General features: G+C 44.6%; 1 pseudogene; it reads left to right on the top strand.

Annotated features, from left to right (window-relative positions):
- The first annotated feature begins 5,325 nt into the window (after nt 1-5,325).
- The window catches only part of LOC135536391 (glutaredoxin 3-like), a 53,185-nt pseudogene continuing 37,144 nt past the window's right edge, over nt 5,326-21,366 (top strand).

The raw sequence follows: 21,366 nt of genomic DNA, 5'->3' as shown, positions 1-21,366 counted from the left end.
CTAGAAGGATAGGATACAGAGAGAGCATGCTAACATTCTAGAAGGATAGGATACAGAGAGAGCATGCTAACAGTCCGTATCCTGTCCTTTGGAACATGCTAACATTCTAGAAGGATAGGATACAGAGAGAGCATGCTAACAGTCCGTATCCTGTGCTTTGGAACATGCTAACATTCTAGAAGGATAGGATACAGAGAGAGCATGCTAACAGTCCGTATCCTGTGCTTTGGAACATGCTAACGTTCTAGAAGGATAGGCTACAGAGAGCATGCTAACAGTCCGTATCCAGTCCTTTGGAACATGCTAACATTCTAGAAGGATAGGATACAGAGAAGCATGCTAACGTTCTAGAAGGATAGGCTACAGAGAGCATGCTAACAGTCCGTATCCAGTCCTTTGGAACATGCTAACATTCTAGAAGGCAGGGGAGTTGAAAAAACCTGGAATAGAGAAGTGGCCTGAAAATGTGTGATCTAGTTAAACTCCATGGATAAGAATGGGGATTTTAGCTACAGTTGAAGCCACCTCCTGACATGAGACATGTGAACCAAACACAGCTAGCAGTAATATGGAATAAAACATACTCAAAACAAGAGAGACTGAAATGAAACAGAATAAACGCTGTTCACATTTAATTCACTAGTAAACATACAAGACTGCCGAAGGACACAGCTCCACAATGTACAGCAGGCAGCAGGAGCCTGTGAATAGATGACATCTGGAAATGAGCTTCATATAAAAACACTTTTTTGAATAACTACGAAGAAACAGTAGTCACAAAAACACATCTGAATGTCCACACATTGTTCATCAAATCATACTTTATTGAAAGTTGTTTTTCCTTGTACTAAAAATAAACTATTACATTGAGTCATAAACCTGAAATTTAACAGCAGCAGCTATAAAAATAAAATAAAAAAATCACTGCTTGGCAAGGTGGAAACTGGCTTCAAATCATTCTAAGACGACACAAAACCAAATCTAGTGGGAAACAGACAAATCCTTGTCAAAACGGCTCTACGTTTCAAGGGTAGATCAAACTATTGAAAACTGGCTGAAAATGTTCATGAGATTAACACAATTCAGGACAAAATTAAATGATTAGCACAAATATTGGTTTACAAACTTCTTATTTTATATTCAGCCAATTACATTTTTAGAAAAATATATACAATATTTATTTCACAAAAATATATTTGTAGACAGGATTATCCATTTCAAAAAAGGTTAACAATTATATAACTTTAAAAAGTTTTTACTTATCAATATTACTATTTACATTTATATTTTCTGGCAGCTTTAGAAAGCAGTCTTTATACTAGGACAATAAGTATTTTTTTTTTTTTTTTAAATACATCCATTGACTTTAAAGGAGAATCCACATTACAGTGTAAAGTTACAGTATTAATTGTGGCTTGAAGGCTCCTTCCTTATGGTTGTGTGTAGACTACACTGTAGTGGTTATCTTTCCATTCAGACAGAATGTTAGTAAGACGGTATGAAATCATCATGTCTACTGTCTGGTTAGTAGCCATTTTCCCCATACCAGTGTTAGGTAGTGTAAACATGCGAGGCTATACATGAAGCAGTACAGTGCTTGTGGTTAATAACAGCTAGAAAAGGCAAGGCACACTGATAAAACGGTTCACAGCCACATACACAATGGCTTGATCAAGCACTCAATCAATCGATCATTCTCTTCATCCTCAAGGATCCTTCAGGTCTTCAAACGATCTCTGATCATGACGATAACCGATCAATACCCCATGATGTGGTTAATGTGGCCCTGAGAAGAGACTCATGTGACACAGGGAATCTTTATGGAATAAACAGTTTACATGATGGTAGCATTCCAAATGGCACCCTCTCCACTATATAGTGCACTCTGTGGGGAATATTCTCTGTGGGGAACAGGGTAGTGCACTATATAGGGAATAGGGTGCCATTTGGGACTGAACCCATGTCATGTTCATTAATCAGTCCCTCCAGCATTTTGATGGGATTTTTTGCAGTGCAAACGGCTTGATTTTGCTGCGGCAACCCTGACATTTTGCTATGATTTAGTCCAATATGTCAGGAAACTGCGCTGACGAGGGGGGGGGGGGGGGGTAGATTTGTTGATGCGTGGCTTCATTTAAACATATTAGGCAGTAAATGTACTCCGATTGGTTGAAATTGCAAGCCCCTATTTTTGTACTGCGGTGATGGGCCTGGTTTGTGTGACAACATTGCGATGATTTGACTGTTGCACGAGGAAAGAGCGCAGTGATTGGTCAAATGTACAAGCCCCCGCATAACACACAGGGAATTATTGATTTAGCAAAAAAATAAAAAAGTAATTGCAGACACCTGGAGGGACTGATTAACCCGTTTAACATTACAAAGTCCAGAACGCCGACTCAGCCCAAGGTGAGCATGAAGAGCAAAGGGCTCCGTGGTCAATATAGTAGGTTCTTTAGCCCGAGGGCCAACACTTCTAAAACAGGCATCTTTTATTATGTTGATTTTATAGGTGCAACAATTGTCCCCAAAGTAAGAGACAACGAGACATTTGTTTTGGTGTTTCTGGATGGCTTATAATGCTGGGTTATAGGCCAGGACACTGATATATATGATCAGTCACTACTGGGATAAGTTCAGGAAAAAATAAATAAATCAGGACACTACTTACGGGCTCCCCTGCCAGGCACCGATTACAACATTGGCTGCCTTGGACTGCATAGACCTGTACAAGACAAGACAACACGAGCCTGGAGGGTTACTATGGCAATAATTACACTCCATTATTTAATGGATTGTCATATTGTAGTTCTGCAATAAAACATGTTTGAGGATAAACACTGCATAGAAGACAAGACTATTCAAAGTAAAACGAATTATGACAGAAGGACTATTCCACAGTGGAGTGAAAATATATACAAATATCAACTTTGTTGCACTAGCCACATTCCTTGGGTAAGGATGAGATGCAATTTCCCCAAACAGTTATTGCTTCCTTGACATCACCAGCATTGAGGAAAAAAAGATCGTAAAGAGCCAAGGCTACACCTTATAGAGATAAAGATATTGAGGAAGCATGTTGTCATGGATACGCCTCGTGTCCCTTACTGCTTGACCTATGAACCTTTATTACTACTCTGGCGTCATCATTCAAGGAGGAAAACATGGACCGTAAAAACACTCCTGCAATGCATGTTGGAGGCCAACTCCTTTCAAATATAGGCCTAGATTGTAGCAACAAAAGTATCCAAAATAGTTGAATACGCAAAAAAATAAAAAGTATATATTCCAAAATAATTTAATACGCATATCTACCATGTTAGAAGCTGGGTGGTTGATGCCGAGACCGCTGTTTGGGACACCCTGCTGTTGCATGGCACCGTCAGTCACCATCCCGCCATGTTCAACCTGGACGCAGACTCCCGCTCCGTTGCACAGTCGTTTCTGAGGATTCAAACAATGCAGCATAGTTGTATAACGTGACAGGTAATGATCGATCCGGTTAGCTAAGTGGTTATAGGCATGCGTGCACTTAACTAATGTACTAAGAGAGCGTTTCTTCACGAGAGACTGTGTAGCACGTATTCATAGTTACACGTGCTTCTACATTTTGTAAACACGTTAGTTCCCATTGAGTTAGCTTAGCTTAGCTAGCTCCCATACAACCAAATATCCATGCAAGGTTGGCTAAACGAGGAGCAATCACAAATACATGCACACGTGATAACCAATCAATCACTATTAAATGATTTAGCCTAAAAATAGCAACAAGCCAACTGGACAGCTATTTCAATAGCCAGATAGCTAGACTGGTGTTAGCTAAACTATAGAAATACACCAATAGCAATAATGTTTCCACTAAAGCAAAAGGTTACTGTTTAACATTGGAAACCCGACGTTGAATTGCATTGAATTCTTCGCCGGACAGAAATGAGCGCTTGAATCAGGGAAGTTTCCTCTCACGGCCTCTCTTCAATCCACAATGTTGTTGAATAGAATCGTATTTCATCGTTAATCGTTCAATGCAATTCAACGTCGGGTTTCAAGGCTATAAACTCGTTTTTAATAAGGCCGGTTACCGTCATACCGCTTGGCAATCTTTCCGGTTTTGAAGGTCTCCTTCGTGGCGTCTCTTCTTCTGGAGGGGTGTCATATATTCCATGGTTGTGGAAGATTATTACACCTAGTTTTAGTATCTATCGACTGAATTTAATAACAAAATGTCAAACGGTAACAGTAACGTTCGATATCTGGCAAGCAAACATATACAACACGTCCAGTGTCGCTAACTAGTTCAATACTAACGAGGTCTTTTCAGAAACGTCCGGCTGCGATATCAATGAAATTGCAACGAGAGAAGTGGCTACAAAACGGTTCAATCTCTGGCTACCTTGTTCGCTGGTTCACTATTTCACTTTCAGTTCGCTTTTCTACCGCAAGGACACGACAACCGTCCTCTTGATTTCTCTGCTTCTGACTCTTCAAAGTGTCGTCCCCGTTTCCAAGTAGCGGGGGGCCTTTCTGTACAGCACTTTGTGACAGTGGCTGATGTAAAAAAGCGCTTTATTAAATACGATTGATTTTATTTATTTGTAGAATATGAGGACAAATTACCCCCCCCCCCCTACCAAATGCATGCTCAACACATTTTCTCCATTATAATTATATTTTACATGTTGGTTATTTTATTAATTTGAGTTCATAGATCAGTCATAGACCGACACTGTGTTGGTAGTTATGTCTCGTTCCATCCATATAGTTGCTAGAATATACCGACTGTACCATTAGCTTGTTTACACTGAGCTGCACGGGGGTCGGAACAAAGTCATCGTTACATTCACTTTGGAGCCAGGTGAGATATGGTTCGGGAAAATGTACCTCCATGCATGGGATGTGAGATGCCACTGTAGTCCGCATTAGGGAGCACAGTGGCATATCCCACCCCCTGCATGGAGGTACGTTTTCAGACCCATATCTAGCGCAGGGTTTCACTGGGTTTTTCATATTAACCATGATATTGCGTTCCGACCCTCGGTTCAGCTCAGCGTTAACAAGCATAAACAGTAAGGTTTGTATCAGCTGGAAATCCACATAGAACACAATCACTCGGTGAGCGATTACACACGTCTGAAAGAACAGTTAGGTTTGTGTCTTCTGGAAATCCACATAGAACAGAATCACTCGGTGAGCGATTACACACGTCTGAAAGAACAGTAAGGTTTGTGTCTTCTGGAAATCCACATAGAACAGAATCACTCGGTGAGCGATTACACACGTCTGAAAGAACAGTAAGGTTTGTGTCTTCTGGAAATCCACATAGAACAGAATCACTCGGTGAGCGATTACACACGTCTGAAAGAACAGTAAGGTTTGTGTCTTCTGGAAATCCACATAGAACACAATCACTCGGTGAGCGATTACACACGTCTGAAAACATGGCGACTTTAGTGGAGGCAACATCCTCGCAGCAGTTTGAGGACTTGCTATCAAAGGCTGGCAAGTATGTGTATTATTTCATAATATGACATTGAAGCCATTAGCCATTGAATGATTTTCATTCAAATAGGCCCCGTGTGATATTTAGCTTACTGTGATAGCTACTTTTCTGCTATATCGAAATCTAGCGTTTGCTAGCGTGATGTAGCATCCCCATGTTAGAGGGAATGTTAACTAGTTAATGTTGTCTAGCTGCTCCAAATGAAAGTGCAACTAACTAGCTTGCTATTTTAGCGGATATTTGCTTTTGAATGCTAGCTAATAACATACATGTTTATTGTACATGGTGTGAATGTAATTGATCATTGTACACGCTGATGTGTGTTACCTGGTATAAACAGTCAGGCTATTGTGTCTTGAACTCATGTGGATTTCTTGTCACGATATGGCAGGACTCGGCGATCTCTTCTATTAGGCAGACATTATATTCGATGCCTGATAATGTAACGTTAGGTTTAGCCCTTATATGAAAGGGAGAGATTAACCTCTTTTTATCAGACGTGACTACTGTTATCCTACATAACATCAGGCGCCTGCCCATCTCAGAATTAGGTTGCTAACTAGGTCCATTATGCTTTTGAAATCCATCATTTACAAGTAGGCTATAAAAATAATGTTTAATTCCAGAAGACCTGTTGGCATCCAGTGTCCTAGTCATGTGATGTTCAGTTGGTCAGTGATCTCGTGCATGATCATCGTTGTATGGGAAGTAAGAATGAACGGATGTCATTTAGCTCGGCCTATTGATGGTAGACAGTAGCTGGCAAGTGTGCATGAATGTCCTCCATCTTTAGTATGTGAATCTGTGGGTCACTATAAAGTTGTGCTGTTTTAGACCTATTATTGCTATGCTGAGATCTGACACCTGTCTCTTCTTTGAGCCTCACCGGTGCACTAAAGATGTAGGACACGCATGCACACTTGCCAGCTACTGTCTACCATCAATAGGCCAAGCTAACTGATTCATTCTTACTTCCCATACAACGATGATCATGCACGAGATCACTGACCAACTCCGTTCCAATCTAATGGGACTTCTCTGTTCCACCAGGTTCTTGACGGTGGTCCACTTCCAGGCAGCATGGGCCCCTCAGTGCAGTCAGATGAACGATGTGATGGGAGAGCTGGCAAAGGAGTACAAACACACCATGTTTATCAAGGTACATACTATACCTTGTGATGGAGGTTACATGATGCACATACTCTACCTTGTGATGGAGGTTACATGATGCCTGATACACATACTATACACATGATGGAGGTTACATGATGATGATACACATACTATACCTTGTGATGGAGGTTACATGTAGTGATGTTGAATTAGATACCGGAGCTTTGAAGCAAATTGCTAAGCAGCTAACTTTGTATCACTTTTTCAGAAGTGAGTCATCAATATCCGAAGCATCATTTGATCACTTTTTAATTTTATTTTACCTTTATTTAACCAGGCAAGTCAGTTAAGTACAAATTCTTATTTACAATGACGGCCTAGGAACAGTGGGTTAACTGCCTGTTCAGGGGCAGAACGACAGATTTGTACCATGTCAGCTCGGGGATTTGAACTTGCAACCTTCCGGTTACTAGTCCAACGCTCTAACCACTAGGCTACCTGCCGCCCCTACACTCTAACCACTAGGCTACCCTGCCGCCCACTTGCTTTTTCAAACCGTGTGTTGCAGACTGTGAGATCCCACTGATTTCGCCGTGGTTCTGGTGTTTTCTTCTACTCAAAGCTGCTTTCAAACACACTGACCTCTATTGGACACCATACTTACAAATATAGTTTCAGCTGACCGGTAGTGTAGCAGGTAGAGTCGGGAACTATGGGGACAGTCAGGTAATTGAATGTCGTGAGGTCGAATCCCGTTAGAAGGCACACTTAAAAAAAAAAGATTTTTAAAATGTGAAACCACACTTTCTGCACTGTTAAATTGTTTTATTCAGTATAGTATAAGCTTCTGTCTTAAGCATCCTAAATAATGATATAGACAAACATGAACAACATCACTCCTTGCCAGAACCACCTGTTCTCTACTCTCTGCCATTTTGTTTCCCATCCATCGCCCACGCTCTTTCAATGTGTAGATAATGAAGCACATGATTTTTCCATTGTCTTAACAATGGAGTATTGCTTGATTTCCAGGTTTGAAATATGCGTGTTTTCAACATAGTTAACGAGAAGAGTATAGTACAGCCCATCGGGCATCTCACTGCCCCCTAATCTGACATGTTGTAAAATATACAGACAGATGAATTAACAGTACATTTACACTGTAATAGTTCTGACGGCCAACTTCCTGTCTCCGCCCATCCCTTTATGACATCATAACATTCCCAGAAGGCATGTAATTATTGAGTCATTAATTAGTTTTACACTTAAAGACATGACTCTGCCGTTGTGCTGTAGAATTTATGAGTTTTGTCTCTTTGTATAAATGAATTCTGTACATTTTTAGTTTGTACTGAATTTAAGCATACAAGTTATTTTGTTAGTTAAGGTCCAAAATTCCCTCCAACATCAGTTATTTTTAAGTCTTGGTTCTGCCTGTGGACGTCATGACAGTCTGTCAGCCAGTTATTCAACACGTTGAGCATCTCCAGGCCTCCACCATACAAGCCACTGGAGCATCACATGAAACAAAAAGGTCTCATAAATAACTGTGATATTACACCGTCACAATAAATCCAGGATTTATTTAGATTCTGGTCTAAAGAAACGTGATGATATGAAGGAAATGTATTTCAGAAGAACAGAATATGAGTTGGTCTACTGGCTGTGATCTGATTCTGCTCCGTGCCAAAGTCCGCTAGTTCATTATAAGCAGACTATATATATTTATAATTCCTGTGCTGTTATTTTATATCATATGATTTAGTAGTAAGAAGAATATCATTGACGTTATCTGAGTACATGAAGACGGATGTGTTTCCCGTTATGGATAACTAGTAGAAGGAGGAGGAAGGAGTGAACATAGGAAGTGGCTATAACTAGTAGAAGGAGGAGGAAGGGAAGCGCTACTATGGTACATTATGGTACATTATGGTACATTATGGCACCTTATGGTACATTATGGTAGATAGAAGGGGCTCTTTGGTAGTAGAAAGAGGAGGAAGGGAAGCGCTACTATGGTGCATTATGGTACATTATGGTACATTATGGTACATTATGGTAGACAGAAGGGTCTCTTTGGTAGTAGAAAGAGGAGGCAGGGAAGCGCTACTAAGGTACATTATGGTACATTATAGTACATTATGGTAGATAGAAGGGGCTCTTTGGTAAAAGGGGTAAATTGCTCATCAAAAGAAGAAAGGAGGACCAAGGCCTCTTCATATGATTCATTAAAATGCCTTTGTTTCTATTGAACATACTAATTAATATATATATATATATATATATATATATATATATATATATATATATATATTTATTTATTTATTTATTTTTACTTTGGTAGTGGCTATTTCAACCATAAAAAATAGGAAGTGGCTCTGTTGAGGGTAAAAGTGACCATTTGAAACAGGTCCTAAACACCAGATTTAGAGTTATTTAGCAGCTGTAGTTGTGAATGATACACACTTTAGACCGTCTTAGAAATCAACACATACATAGGCTGCATGATGGGACAATAGACTATTGATGAGTTGAGGGAAAAAGCTTGTGCTCTTGTTCCTTGCCTCCGGCTGCACAGCTGTTCTCTCATCAAGTGGTCATATTTTCACCCACCAGACTATTCTCAATTTAATCTGGTCTTCACTAATATGGAAAAGGACTTTCGATTTAGAATGGCCCATTATCAGGGGGCAGGGAGCAGGGGGAAGGATCAGAAACAGGGGGCAGGACCAGGGGGAAATACACGTTATCTGTACTCTAATAGTGAATGGGGACCCGCCAGCTTTCTCACCAGTCCGTTTTGTCGGATACTTGGGTTTTAAAGCAGAGCATAATATGAGCAGCTGAGAAATAAATATAACAACACTTATTTCACTCCACTGTTGGCATGTTGTCGCTGCCCGGCAAGTGATATTCCACCCAAACTCTGTAAGCCACGGGCTCTCCAACCTTGTTCCTGCAGCTACCCAGTGATATTCCACCAAACTCTGTAGGCCACGGGCCCTCCAACCTTGTTCCTGCAGCTACCCAGTGATATTCCACCCAAACTCTGTAAGCCACGGGCCCTCCAACCTTGTTCCTGCAGCGACCCAGTGATATTCCACCCAACCTCTGTAAGCCACGGGCCCTCCAACCTTGTTCCTGCAGCTACCCAGTGATATTCCATCCAACCTCTGTAAGCCACGGGCTCTCCAACCTTGTTCCTGCAGCGACCCAGTGATATTCCACCCAAACTCTGTAAGCCACGGGCTGTCCAACCTTGTTCCTGCAGCTACCCAGTGATATTCCACCCAAACTCTGTAAGCCACGGGCCCTCCAACCTTGTTCCTGCAGCTACCCAGTGATATTCCACCCAAACTCTGTAAGCCACGGGCTCTCCAACCTTGTTCCTGCAGCTACCCAGTGATATTCCACCCAAACTCTGTAAGCCACGGGCTCTCCAACCTTGTTCCTGCAGCTACCCAGTGATATTCCACCCAAACTCTGTAAGCCACTTATTTCCTCCAACCTTGTTCCTGCAGCTACCCAGTGATATTCCACCCAAACTCTGTAAGCCACGGGCCCTCCAACCTTGTTCCTGCAGCTACCCAGTGATATTCCACCCAAACTCTGTCAGCCACGGGCCCTCCAACCTTGTTCCTGCAGTGAAACAAAGTAAAAATCTGTTCGCAAGGAAACCCTTTTCACTAACCTGTTGACAGCCCGTCTGTGCGCTCTGGGAAGGAGTAAAGGCGAGAGAGGAGGAGATGGAAATGCACAGCGGTGAGATATTGATATTCTGTATAGCTAAAGGTAATATGTCACCCAATTTAATTATGGAAAAAATATAAAACGTTCCCTATTACTAGACTATTGAAATACAAATTCACTAATTGTAGGCTAACTGTAAGCCGCCCTGCACGATCAATGAGCCAACAGCATCGCTGAGGACAGTAGAGCCCTGAGTACCAGGTCATTAGGACCTGATGGAAGGACAGTAGAGCCCTGAGTACCAGGTCATTAGGACCTGATGGAGGGACAATAGAGCCCTGAGTACCACTCCATTAGGACCTGACGGAGGGACAGTAGAGCCCTGAGTACCAGGCCATTCGGACCTGACAGAGGGACAGTAGAGCCCTGAGTAGCAGTCCATTAGGACCTGACGGAGGGACAGTAGAGCCCTGAGTACCAGGCCATTAGAACCTGATGGAGGGACAATAGAGCCCTGAGTACCAGGCCATTAGGACCTGACGGAGGGACAGTAGAGCCCTGAGTACCACTCCATTAGGACCTGATGGAGGGACAGTAGAGCCCTGAGTACCAGGCCATTAGGACCTGATGGAGGGACAATAGAGCCCTGAGTACCAGTCCATTAGGACCTGATGGAGGGACAATAGAGCCCTGAGTACCAGGCCATTCGGACCTGACAGAGGGACAGTAGAGCCCTGAGTACCAGTCCATTAGGACCTGATGGAGGGACAATAGAGCCCTGAGTACCAGGCCATTAGGACCTGATGGAGGGACAGTAGAGCCCTGAGTACCAGGCCATTAGGACCTGACGGAGGGACAGTAGAGCCCTGAGTACCAAGTCATTAGGTCCTGATGTAGGGACAGTAGAGCCCTGAGTACCAGGCCATTAGAACCTGATGGAGGGACAGTAGAGCCCTGAGTACCAGGCCATTAGGTTCTGATGGTAGTTGGCAAGTTGGGTACAACCAAAGCAGGTGCTGAGTGTATAAAAGGGGATTACCATGACTTAACGGTCACGTAGAACTTTTGAATTTGACTTGACTCATGACTGCCGGTGTGGCAGTAATAAGGTCACTGCAAAAGCCCCAGATCCAATTGTTCTTATTTTTTTATTTGTAAGAGGTTGTCCGTTGGACAAACTGAGGTTTAAACCCCCTCACACTTAGGAAGGTGTAAATCATTCCATTTAATTCAGAGTTTTATTTGGTCAAATAAGGTACATTATGGCCAAGCAAACTTAAGAAAAAACAGATGTATTCGGGCGGGGGGATTGGTATTACCCAGAATACATCTAAAACCTTTAGGATCCATCCCGTTCTGAGATTCATGGGAAGATTATTTAAATGGTTCACCTTACATATCGTTGAGTGCCTAGTTAACTTTTTATTTATTTTATTTAACATTTATTTATCTTTATATATATATATATTTGTTTGTTGTCCGTTATTAAGCACGCTAAATATTTTATATGTTTTGTGGTCCACTTTTGCTGTAGATCACAAGTTAGTCATATTATTATTTATTTGTAAGGTTTTTTCTCCCACATTTATTTTATATCCTGAGATTTTAGAAGATGTAGATTTCTGTTCATACTTCACTGCTTTTGACCAGAGCCCACAGGTGCAATGTTCTATGTACACTAACTATATTTAATTTTATCTTTATTTTATTAAACTAGGCAAGTCAGTTAAGAACAAATTCTTATTTTCAATGACGGCCTAGGAACAGTGGGTTAACTGGTCTAGGAACAGTGGGTTAACTGGTCTAGGAACAGTGGGTTAACTGGTCTAGGAACAGTGGGTTAACTGGTCTAGGAACAGTGGGTTAACTGGTCTAGGAACAGTGGGGTTAACTGGTCTAGGAACAGTGGGGTTAACTGGTCGAGGAACAGTGGGGTTAACTTGTCGAGGAACAGTGTGTTAACTGGTCTAGGAACAGTGGGGTTAACTTGTCTAGGAACAGTGGGGTTAACTGTTCTAGGAACAGTGGGGTTAACTGGTCTAGGAACAGTGGGTTAACTGGTCTAGGAACAGTGGCAGAACGACAGATTTGTACCTTGTCAGCTCGGGATTTGAACTTGCAACCTTCTGGTTACTAGTCCAACGCTCTAACCACAAGGCTACCCTGCCGCCCCATATAAGGGAATATGGTGTCATTTTAAATCACATGCTATTTCTCAAACGTTATTTGTCACATACACATGTTTAGCAGATGTTATTGCGGGTGTAGCGAAATGCTTGTGTTTCTAGCTCCCAACAGTGCAGTAATATCCAACAAGTAATATCTTAACAATTTCACAACAATAAACACAACACACAGAAGTAAAGGAATGGAATTAAGAATATATAAATAGTTGGACGAGCAGTAGCTTGATATTTGATCCTACATATTGTACACTGTAAAACAGCTTTTTTCTTAATTCGTGTTTCAAGTTATTTTTTCTCTCCAAATTATGAACAATATTCCTACATATACGAGTCTGCAGTTCCTGTACCAGCCTCGCTTGTCTCTGACCAATCAATAGCACTGTTATTACCCGTGTCACATGGAAACAAGCATTTTACTATAAATATTTAGTGTTTTTCCATTCTCATAGCAGTATTTCACTGCGTTGATGTCGGTTGTGTTCATATAGCCTGTAAGTGTCTGTCAGCCATAATGCCTCGTGGATCAGGAACGCCAACAGCAGCGTTCTGCTCCAGGCAGGACACAAGGGAAGTCTGTAATCGCCTGTCTGTAATGGCTGGCTGCGACAGCCTGGGTCAGTGATTTATGGATTACAATATGTGCTCGCTAAATATGATTGAACAATCTCTCTGGGTCAATTTGTGCATCAATGTTTGTTTTCTTTCCTCTGCCTGGAGGAAAAAGCCCTGTTTGTGTGGTGCTCCGGTGTAGCTTTAAAAGCCCTGTTTGTGTGGTGCTCCGGTGTAGCTTTAAAAGCCCTGTTTGTGTGGTGCTCCGGTGTAGCTTTAAAAGCCCTGTTTGTGTGGTGCTCTGGTGTAGCTTTAAAAGCCCTGTTTGTGTGGTGCTCTGGTGTAGCTTTAAAAGCCCTGTTTGTTTGGTGCTCCGGTGTAGCTTTAAAAGCCCTGTTTGTGGTGCTCCGGTGTAGCTTTAAAAGCCCTGTTTGTGTGTGTTCCAGTGTAGGACCTAGTGGTTAGAGCGTTGGACTAGTAACCAGAAGGTTGCGAGTTCAAACCACCGAGCTGATAACATTTTTTACATTTAAGTCATTTAGCAGACGCTCTTATCCAGAGCGACTTACAAATTGGATAAGGTACAAATCTGTCGTTCTGCCCCTGAACAGGCAGTTAACCCACTGTTCCCAGGCCGTCATTGAAAATAAGAATGTGTTCTTAACTGACTTGCCTGGTTAAATAAAGGTAAAATAAAAAAAATAAAAAAATATCAGAAACATCATTGTGTTTCCTCAAATGAAGCCTATTGTTTTTTACACATTGAATTGACTTGAACATGTGAGAAATATTTATAAATATTTAATGATTTTAAAGTAAATGAAAACTTGGAACTATTTTATTCCTCTTGTTAGTTTTTATTCCTCTGTTAGTTTGAGGTGTGTGTGGTCACACCAGTTCCTTTAATTTGATCCTGGTGGATTACCACTGTCAAGAACAAAGCAACTATCCATCACCAATCATAGATCACAGCACCCCGAGCAGAGCAGGAGATGGTGCTGTTCTGCTCTCTCATTTGTCTTGCTTGTTAGACATATCAAAGTGGTGAATGTGTGCTTTATTTTCTCCCTGAAGGGTGATGCCTGCTGGCTAAATAAACCTGGTGTTGAGGGGAAATTCAGTGGGGTGCAGTGGGGTTCTTCATGTGTGGATGCAGACATTGTTTGATGGCTTGGAAAGGGAACAAAGGGGTATCAACATTTATGTGGATGATCCCTCATTCACTCCATCTCTTTCTCCCTTCCTTTTCCCTGCTTTGTCCTTTCTCTCTCTCCATCCCTTCCTCCCTCCTTCCCTCCTCTCTCTCCCTCCCTCCATCCCTTCCTCCCTCCTTCCCTCCTCTCTCTCCCTCCATCCCTTCCTCCCTCCTTCCCTCCTCTCTCTCTCCCTCCATCCCTTCCTCCCTCCTTCCCTCCTCTCTCTCTCCCTCCATCCCTTCCTCCCTCCTCTCTCTCTCCCTCCATCCCTTCCTCCCTCCTCTCTCTCTCTCCCTCCATCCCTTCCTCCCTCCTCTCTCTCCCTCCATCCCTTCCTCCCTCCTCTCTCTCCCTCCATCCCTTCCTCTCTCTCCCTCCATCCCTTCCTCTCTCTCCCTCCATCCCTTCCTCTCTCTCTTCCTTCCTCCCTCCCTCCTACCCTCCTCTTTCTCCCTCCATCACTTCCTCCCTCCTACCCTCTTCTCTCTCTCTCTACCCCTTTCTCCCTCTACCCCTTCCCCTTCCTCCCTCCTCTCTCTCCCTCCACCCCTTCCTCCCTCCTCTCTCTCCCTCTACCCCTTCCTCCCTCCTCTCTCTCTCTCCCTTCCTCCCTCCTCTCTCTCTCTCCCTCCCTTCCTCCCTTCTCTCTCTCTCTCTCTCTCTCTCTCTCCCTTCCTCCCTTCTCTCTCTCTCTCCCTCCACCCCTTCCTCTGTCTTCCAGCTGGAGGCAGAAGCAGTGCCAGAGGTATCAGAGAAATATGAGATTACCTCAGTCCCGACCTTCCTCTTCTTTAAGGTGAGTCTTATTACCTCAGTCCCGACCTTCCTCTTCTTTAAGGTGAGTCTTATTACCTCAGTCCCGACCTTCCTCTTCTTTAAGGTGAGTCTTATTACCTCAGTCCCGGCCTTCCTCTTCTTTAAGGTGAGTCAAGTAGTGTAAAAACTAAGTTCCACTGCTTGGCCAAAAGTATTATTGGATTCGGCTATTTCAGCCACACCCGTTGCTGACAGGTGTAAAAAAAAAAATCAAGCACACAGCCATGCAATCTCCATAGACAAACACGGGCAGGAGAATGGCCTTACTGACGAGCTCAGTGATTTTCAATGTGGTACCGTCATAGAATGTCACCTTTCCAACAAGTCAGTTGGTCACATTTCTGCCTTGCTAGAGCCGCACCGGTCAACTGTAAGTGCTGTCATTGAGATATGGAAAAGTCTAGGAGCAACAACTGCTCAGCCGTGAAGTGGTAGGCCACACAAGCTCACAGAACGGGATCCGTCGAGTGCTGTAATGCGTAATAATCGTCTGTCCTCAGTTGAAACGCTCAATACCGAGTTTAAAACTGCCTCTGGAGGCAACGTCAGCACAATATCTGTTCGTCGGGAGCTTCATGAAATGGGTTTCCGTGGTTGAGCAGCCGCACACAAGCCTAAGATCACCGTGCGCAACGCCAAGGGTTAGCTGGAGTGGTGTAAAGCTCGCCGCCATTGGACTCTGGAGGAGTGGAAACGTGTTTTCTGGAGTGATGAATCACGCTTCACCATCTGGCAGTCCGACAGACGAATCTGGGTTTGGCGTATGCCAGGAGAACGCTACCTGCCCCAATGCATAGTGCCAACTGTAAAGTCTGGTGGAGGAGGAATAATGGTCTGTTTTTCATAGTTTGGGCCAGTGCAAGTGAGGGGAAATCTTAACCATACAAAATACAATGACATTCTAGACCATTCTGTGCTTCCAACTTTGTGGCAAAAGTTTGGGGAAGGCCCCTTTCCTGTTTCAGCATGACAATGCCCCCGTGCACAAAGAGAGGTCCATACAGAAATGGTTTGTCGAGATCGGTGTGGAAGAACTTGACTGGCGTGCACAGAGCCCTGACCTCAACCCCATCAAACACCTTTGGGATGAATTGGAACACTGACTGCGAGCCAGGCCTAATCGCCCCAACATCAGTGCCCGACCTTGCTAATACTCTTGTGGCTGTATGGAAGCAAGTCCCAGCAGTAATGTTCCAACATCTAGTGGAAAACCTCCCCAGAAGAGTGGAGGCTGTTATAGCAGCAGCGTTCCGACATCTAGTGGAAAGCCTTCCCAGAAGAGTGGAGGCTGTTATAGCAGCAGCGTTCCAACATCTAGTGGAAAGCCTTCCCAGAAGAGTGGAGGCTGTTATAGCAGCAGCGTTCCAACATCTAGTGGAAAGCCTTCCCAGAAGAGTGGAGGCTGTTATAGCAGCAGCGTTCCAACATCTAGTGGAAAGCCTTCCCAGAAGAGTGGAGGCTGTTATAGCAGCAGCGTTCCAACATCTAGTGGAAAACCTCCCCAGAAGAGTGGAGGCTGTTATAGCAGCAGCGTTCCGACATCTAGTGGAAAGCCTTCCCAGAAGAGTGGAAGCTGTTACAGCAGCAAGGGGGGGACCAACTCCACATTATGGCCATGATTTTGGAATGAAATGTTCGATGTGTCAACATACCTTCGGTCATGTATTTTGTGTGTATAAACACAGCAAAAAAAAAACGTCCCTTTTTCAAGACCCTGTCTTTCAAAGATAATTCGTAAAAATCCAAATAGCTTCACAGATCTTCATTGTAAAGGGTTTGAACACTGTTTCCCAGGCTTGTTCAATGAACCATTAACATTTCATGAACATGCACCCGTGGAACGGTCGTTAAGACACTAACAGCTTACAGACGGTAGGCAATTAAGGTCACAGTTATGAAAACTTAGAACACTAAAGAGGCCTTTCTACTGACTCTGAAAGATGCACAAGGTCCCTGCTCATCTGCGTGAATGTGCCTTAGGCATGCTGCAAGGAGGCATGAGGACTGCAGATGTGGCCAGGGCAATAAATTGCAATGTCCGTACTGTGAGAAGCTTAAGACAGCGCTACAGAGAGACAGGACGGACAGCTGATCGTCCTCGCAGTGGCAGACCACGTCTAACAACACCTGCACAGAATCGGTACATCCGAACATCACACCTGCGGGATAGGTACAGAATGGCAACAACAACTGTCCGAGTTACACCAGGAACACACAATCCCTCCGTCAGTGCTCAGACTGTCCACAATAGGCTGAGAGAGGCTGGACTGAGGGCTTGTAGGCCTGTTGTAAGGCAGGTCCTCACCAGACATCACTGGCAACAACGTCGCCTATGGGCACAGACTCACCCTCGTTGGACCAGACATGACTGGCAAAAAGCGCTCTTCACTGACGTGTCACGGTTTTGTCTCACCAGGGGTGATGGTCGGATTTGCGTTTATCGTTGAAGGAATGAGCGTTACACCGAGGCCTGTAGTCTGGAGCCGGATCGATTTGGAGGTGGAGGGTCCGTCATAGTCTGGGGCGGTGTGTCACAGCATCATTGGACTGAGCTTGTTGTCATTGCAGGCAATCTCAACGCTGTGTGTTACAGGGAAGACATCCTCCTCCCTCATGTGGTACCCTTCCTGCAGGCTCATCCTGACCCGACCCTCCAGCATGACAATACCACCAGCCATACTGCTTGTTCTGTGTGTGATTTCCTACAAGACAGGAATGTCAGTGTTCTGCCATGGCCAGCGAAGAGCCCGGATCTCAATCCCATTGAGCACGTCTGGGACCTGTTGGATCGGAGGGTGAGGGCTAGGGCCATTCTCCCCAGAAATGTCTGGGAACTTGCAGGTGCCTTGGTGGAAGAGTGGGGTAACATCTCACTGCAAGAACTGGCAAATCTGGGGCAGTCCATGAGGAGGAGATGCACTGCAGTACTTAATGCAGCTGGTGGCCACCAGATACTGACTGTTACTTTTGATTTTGACCCCCTTATGTTCAGGGACACATTATTCAATTTCTGTTAGTCACATGTCTGTGGAACTTGTTCAGTTTGTCTGTTGCTGAATCTTGTTATGTTCATACAAATATTTACACGTTAAGTTTGCTGAAAATAAACACAGTTGACAGTGTGAGTGACTTAGACTCAGCAACAATTTTTTAAAAATCTTCCTACCTACATACAGTACCAGTCAAAAGTTTGGACACCTTTTCATTCCAGGGTTTTTCTTTATTTTTTTAAACTATTTTCTACATTGTAGAATAATAGTGAAGACATCAAAACTATGAAATAACACATATGGGACCATGTAATAACCCCCAAAAATGGTAAACAAATCTACAAATATTTGAGATTATTCAAAGTAGCCACCCTTTGCCTTGATGACAGCTTTGCGCACTCTTGGCATTCTCTCAACCAGCTTCACGTGGAATACTTTTCCAACAGTCTTGAAGGAGTTCCCACATATCCTGATCAGTTGCTTTACTGAGGTTGCGAGACATTGCAAGCCAAGAAATTGTGAGCAACATTATTCCGTTGCGAGCTACAACTTTTGATTGCTGATAGGCCTAGTGCACGGTTCTGACTGTCTGCCCTCTCGCTCCGTCCCTCACTAGCTCGCTATGAAAGATGCCAGGGTTTTGTGTTCTCGGAAGTATGAAAACAATCACATCTCCTCCATTCCAAAAAAATGCTGGATCTTAGGAGTCGATTCCTGGCGGAATTGAATCTTGACACCCCTGAAATAGGAGTCGACATGCAAGGAGTCAAGGAATCAACTTATTTTGGGGTCGACTCTTCACCGCTACGTCATCGTCGTTAACAGTTGGACAAATGGCAGAGAAAGGCCAGCGACAGCAGAACTGTACGACAATACTTTGAGAAGTTGAATGAGAAGGAAATGCAGACTTTGTGAGGTGGAATTGAGGTTCAGTAATAGTAGAGCAGGTAGAATGCTTCACTGTCTGAACGGGACTCACCGTGAGACCCAGGTCTGAGAGGGACTCACCGTGAGACCCGGGTCTGAGAGGGACTCACCGTGAGACCCAGGTCTAAGAGGGACTCACCGTGAGACCCAGGTCTGAGAGGGGACTCACCGTGAGACCCAGGTCTGAGAGGGGACTCACCGTGAGACCCAGGTCTGAGAGGGGACGCACCGTGAGACCCAGGTCTGAGAGGGACTCACCGCGAGACCCAGGTCTGAGAGGGACGCACCGTGAGACCCAGGTCTGAGAGGGACGCACCGTGAGACCCGGGTCTGAGAGGGACGCACCGTGAGACCCAGGTCTGAGAGGGACTCACCGTGAGACCCAGGTCTGAGAGGGGACTCACCGTGAGACCCAGGTCTGAGAGGGGACTCACCGTGAGACCCAGGTCTGAGAGGGGACTCACCGTGAGACCCAGGTCTGAGAGGGACTCACCGCGAGACCCAGGTCTGAGAGGGGACGCACCGTGAGACCCAGGTCTGAGAGGGACTCACCGCGAGACCCAGGTCTGAGAGGGACGCACCGTGAGACCCAGGTCCGAGAGGGGACTCACTGTGAGACCCGGGTCTGAACGGACTCACCGCGAGACCCAGGTCTGAGAGGGGACTCACCGTGAGACCCAGGTCTGAGAGGGACGCACCGTGAGACCCAGGTCCGAGAGGGGACTCACCGTGAGACCCGGGTCTGAGAGGGACTCACCGTGAGACCCAGGTCTGAGAGGACTCACCGTGAGACCCAGGTCTGAGAGGGACGCACCGTGAGACCCAGGTCCGAGAGGGGACTCACCGTGAGACCCGGGTCTGAGAGGGACTCACCGTGAGACCCAGGTCTGAGAGGGACGCACCGTGAGACCCAGGTCTAAGAGGGACTCACCGTGAGACCCAGGTCTGAGGGGGACTCACCGTGAGACCCGGGTCCGAGAGGGGACTCACCGTGAGACCCGGGTCCGAGAGGGGACTCACCGTGAGACCCGGGTCCGAGAGGGGACTCACCGTGAGACCCGGGTCCGAGAGGGACTCACCGTGAGACCCAGGTCTGAGAGGGACTCACCGTGAGACCCAGGTCTGAGAGGGACTCACCGTGAGACCCAGGTCTGAGAGGGACTCACCGTGAGACCCAGGTCTGAGAGGGACTCACCGCGAGACCCAGGTCTGAGAGGGGACTCACCGCGAGACCCAGGTCTGAGAGGGACTCACCGCGAGACCCAGGTCCGAGGGGGACTCACCGTGAGACCCAGGTCCGAGGGGGACTCACCGTGAGACCCAGGTCCGAGCGGGGCGCACCGTGAGACCCAGGTCCGAGAGGGGACTCACCGTGAGACCCAAACCGCTGCTGCCAGCAGCACAGCTGCATTTGTTGTGTAGTTTTTTATGAATTTATCCTGTCGTTTTTAACGGAAAACTGGAAGAAAAAAAACCTGTGTTTGAAATACACATTTACCGTGTCAAGTTCATTAGTTTAGTCAGTATGGTAAGTAACATGCTGCCCTTGGGATGCCTCTATCAGCCTTTGAGGCTGCTGGTAAGTGCTTGTCTGTTAGGAGAGGTAACACACACTGGGTATCAGGATCAGTAGGAGAATAAACCCTAGTTTACAGCTTCTCCACAGTTAGTACCATAATAACCTAGTTTACAGCTTCTCCACAGTTAGTACCATAATAACCTAGTTTACAGCTTCTCCACAGTTAGTACCATAATAACCTAGTTTACAGCTTCTCCACAGTTAGCACCATAATAACCTAGTTTACAGCTTCTCCACAGTTAGTACCATAATAACCTAGTTTACAGCTTCTCCACAGTTAGTACCATAATAACCTAGTTTACAGCTTCTCCACAGTTAGTACCATAATAACCTAGTTTACAGCTTCTCCACAGTTAGCACCATAATAACCTAGTTTACAGCTTCTACACAGTTAGTACCATAATAACCTAGTTTACAGCTTCTACACAGTTAGTACCATAATAACCTAGTTTACAGCTTCTCCACAGTTAGTACTATAATAACCTAGTTTACAGCTTCTCCACAGTTAGCACCATAATAACCTAGTTTACAGCTTCTCCACAGTTAGTACTATAATAACCTAGTTTACAGCTTCTCCACAGTTAGTACTATAATAACCTAGTTTACAGCTTCTACACAGTTAGTACCATAATAACCTAGTTTACAGCTTCTCCACAGTTAGTACTATAATAACCTAGTTTACAGCTTCTCCACAGTTAGTACCATAATAACCTAGTTTACAGCTTATCCACAGTTAGTACCATAATAACCTAGTTTACAGCTTCTCCACAGTTAGTACCATAATAACCTAGTTTACAGCTTCTCCACAGTTAGTACCATAATA

Source organism: Oncorhynchus masou, unplaced genomic scaffold, assembly GCF_036934945.1.
Source record: "Oncorhynchus masou masou isolate Uvic2021 unplaced genomic scaffold, UVic_Omas_1.1 unplaced_scaffold_610, whole genome shotgun sequence".
Lineage (NCBI taxonomy): Eukaryota > Metazoa > Chordata > Actinopteri > Salmoniformes > Salmonidae > Oncorhynchus > Oncorhynchus masou.
Note: the sequence above shows the minus strand (reverse complement) of the source record. Positions and strands in the feature narration are given on the sequence as shown.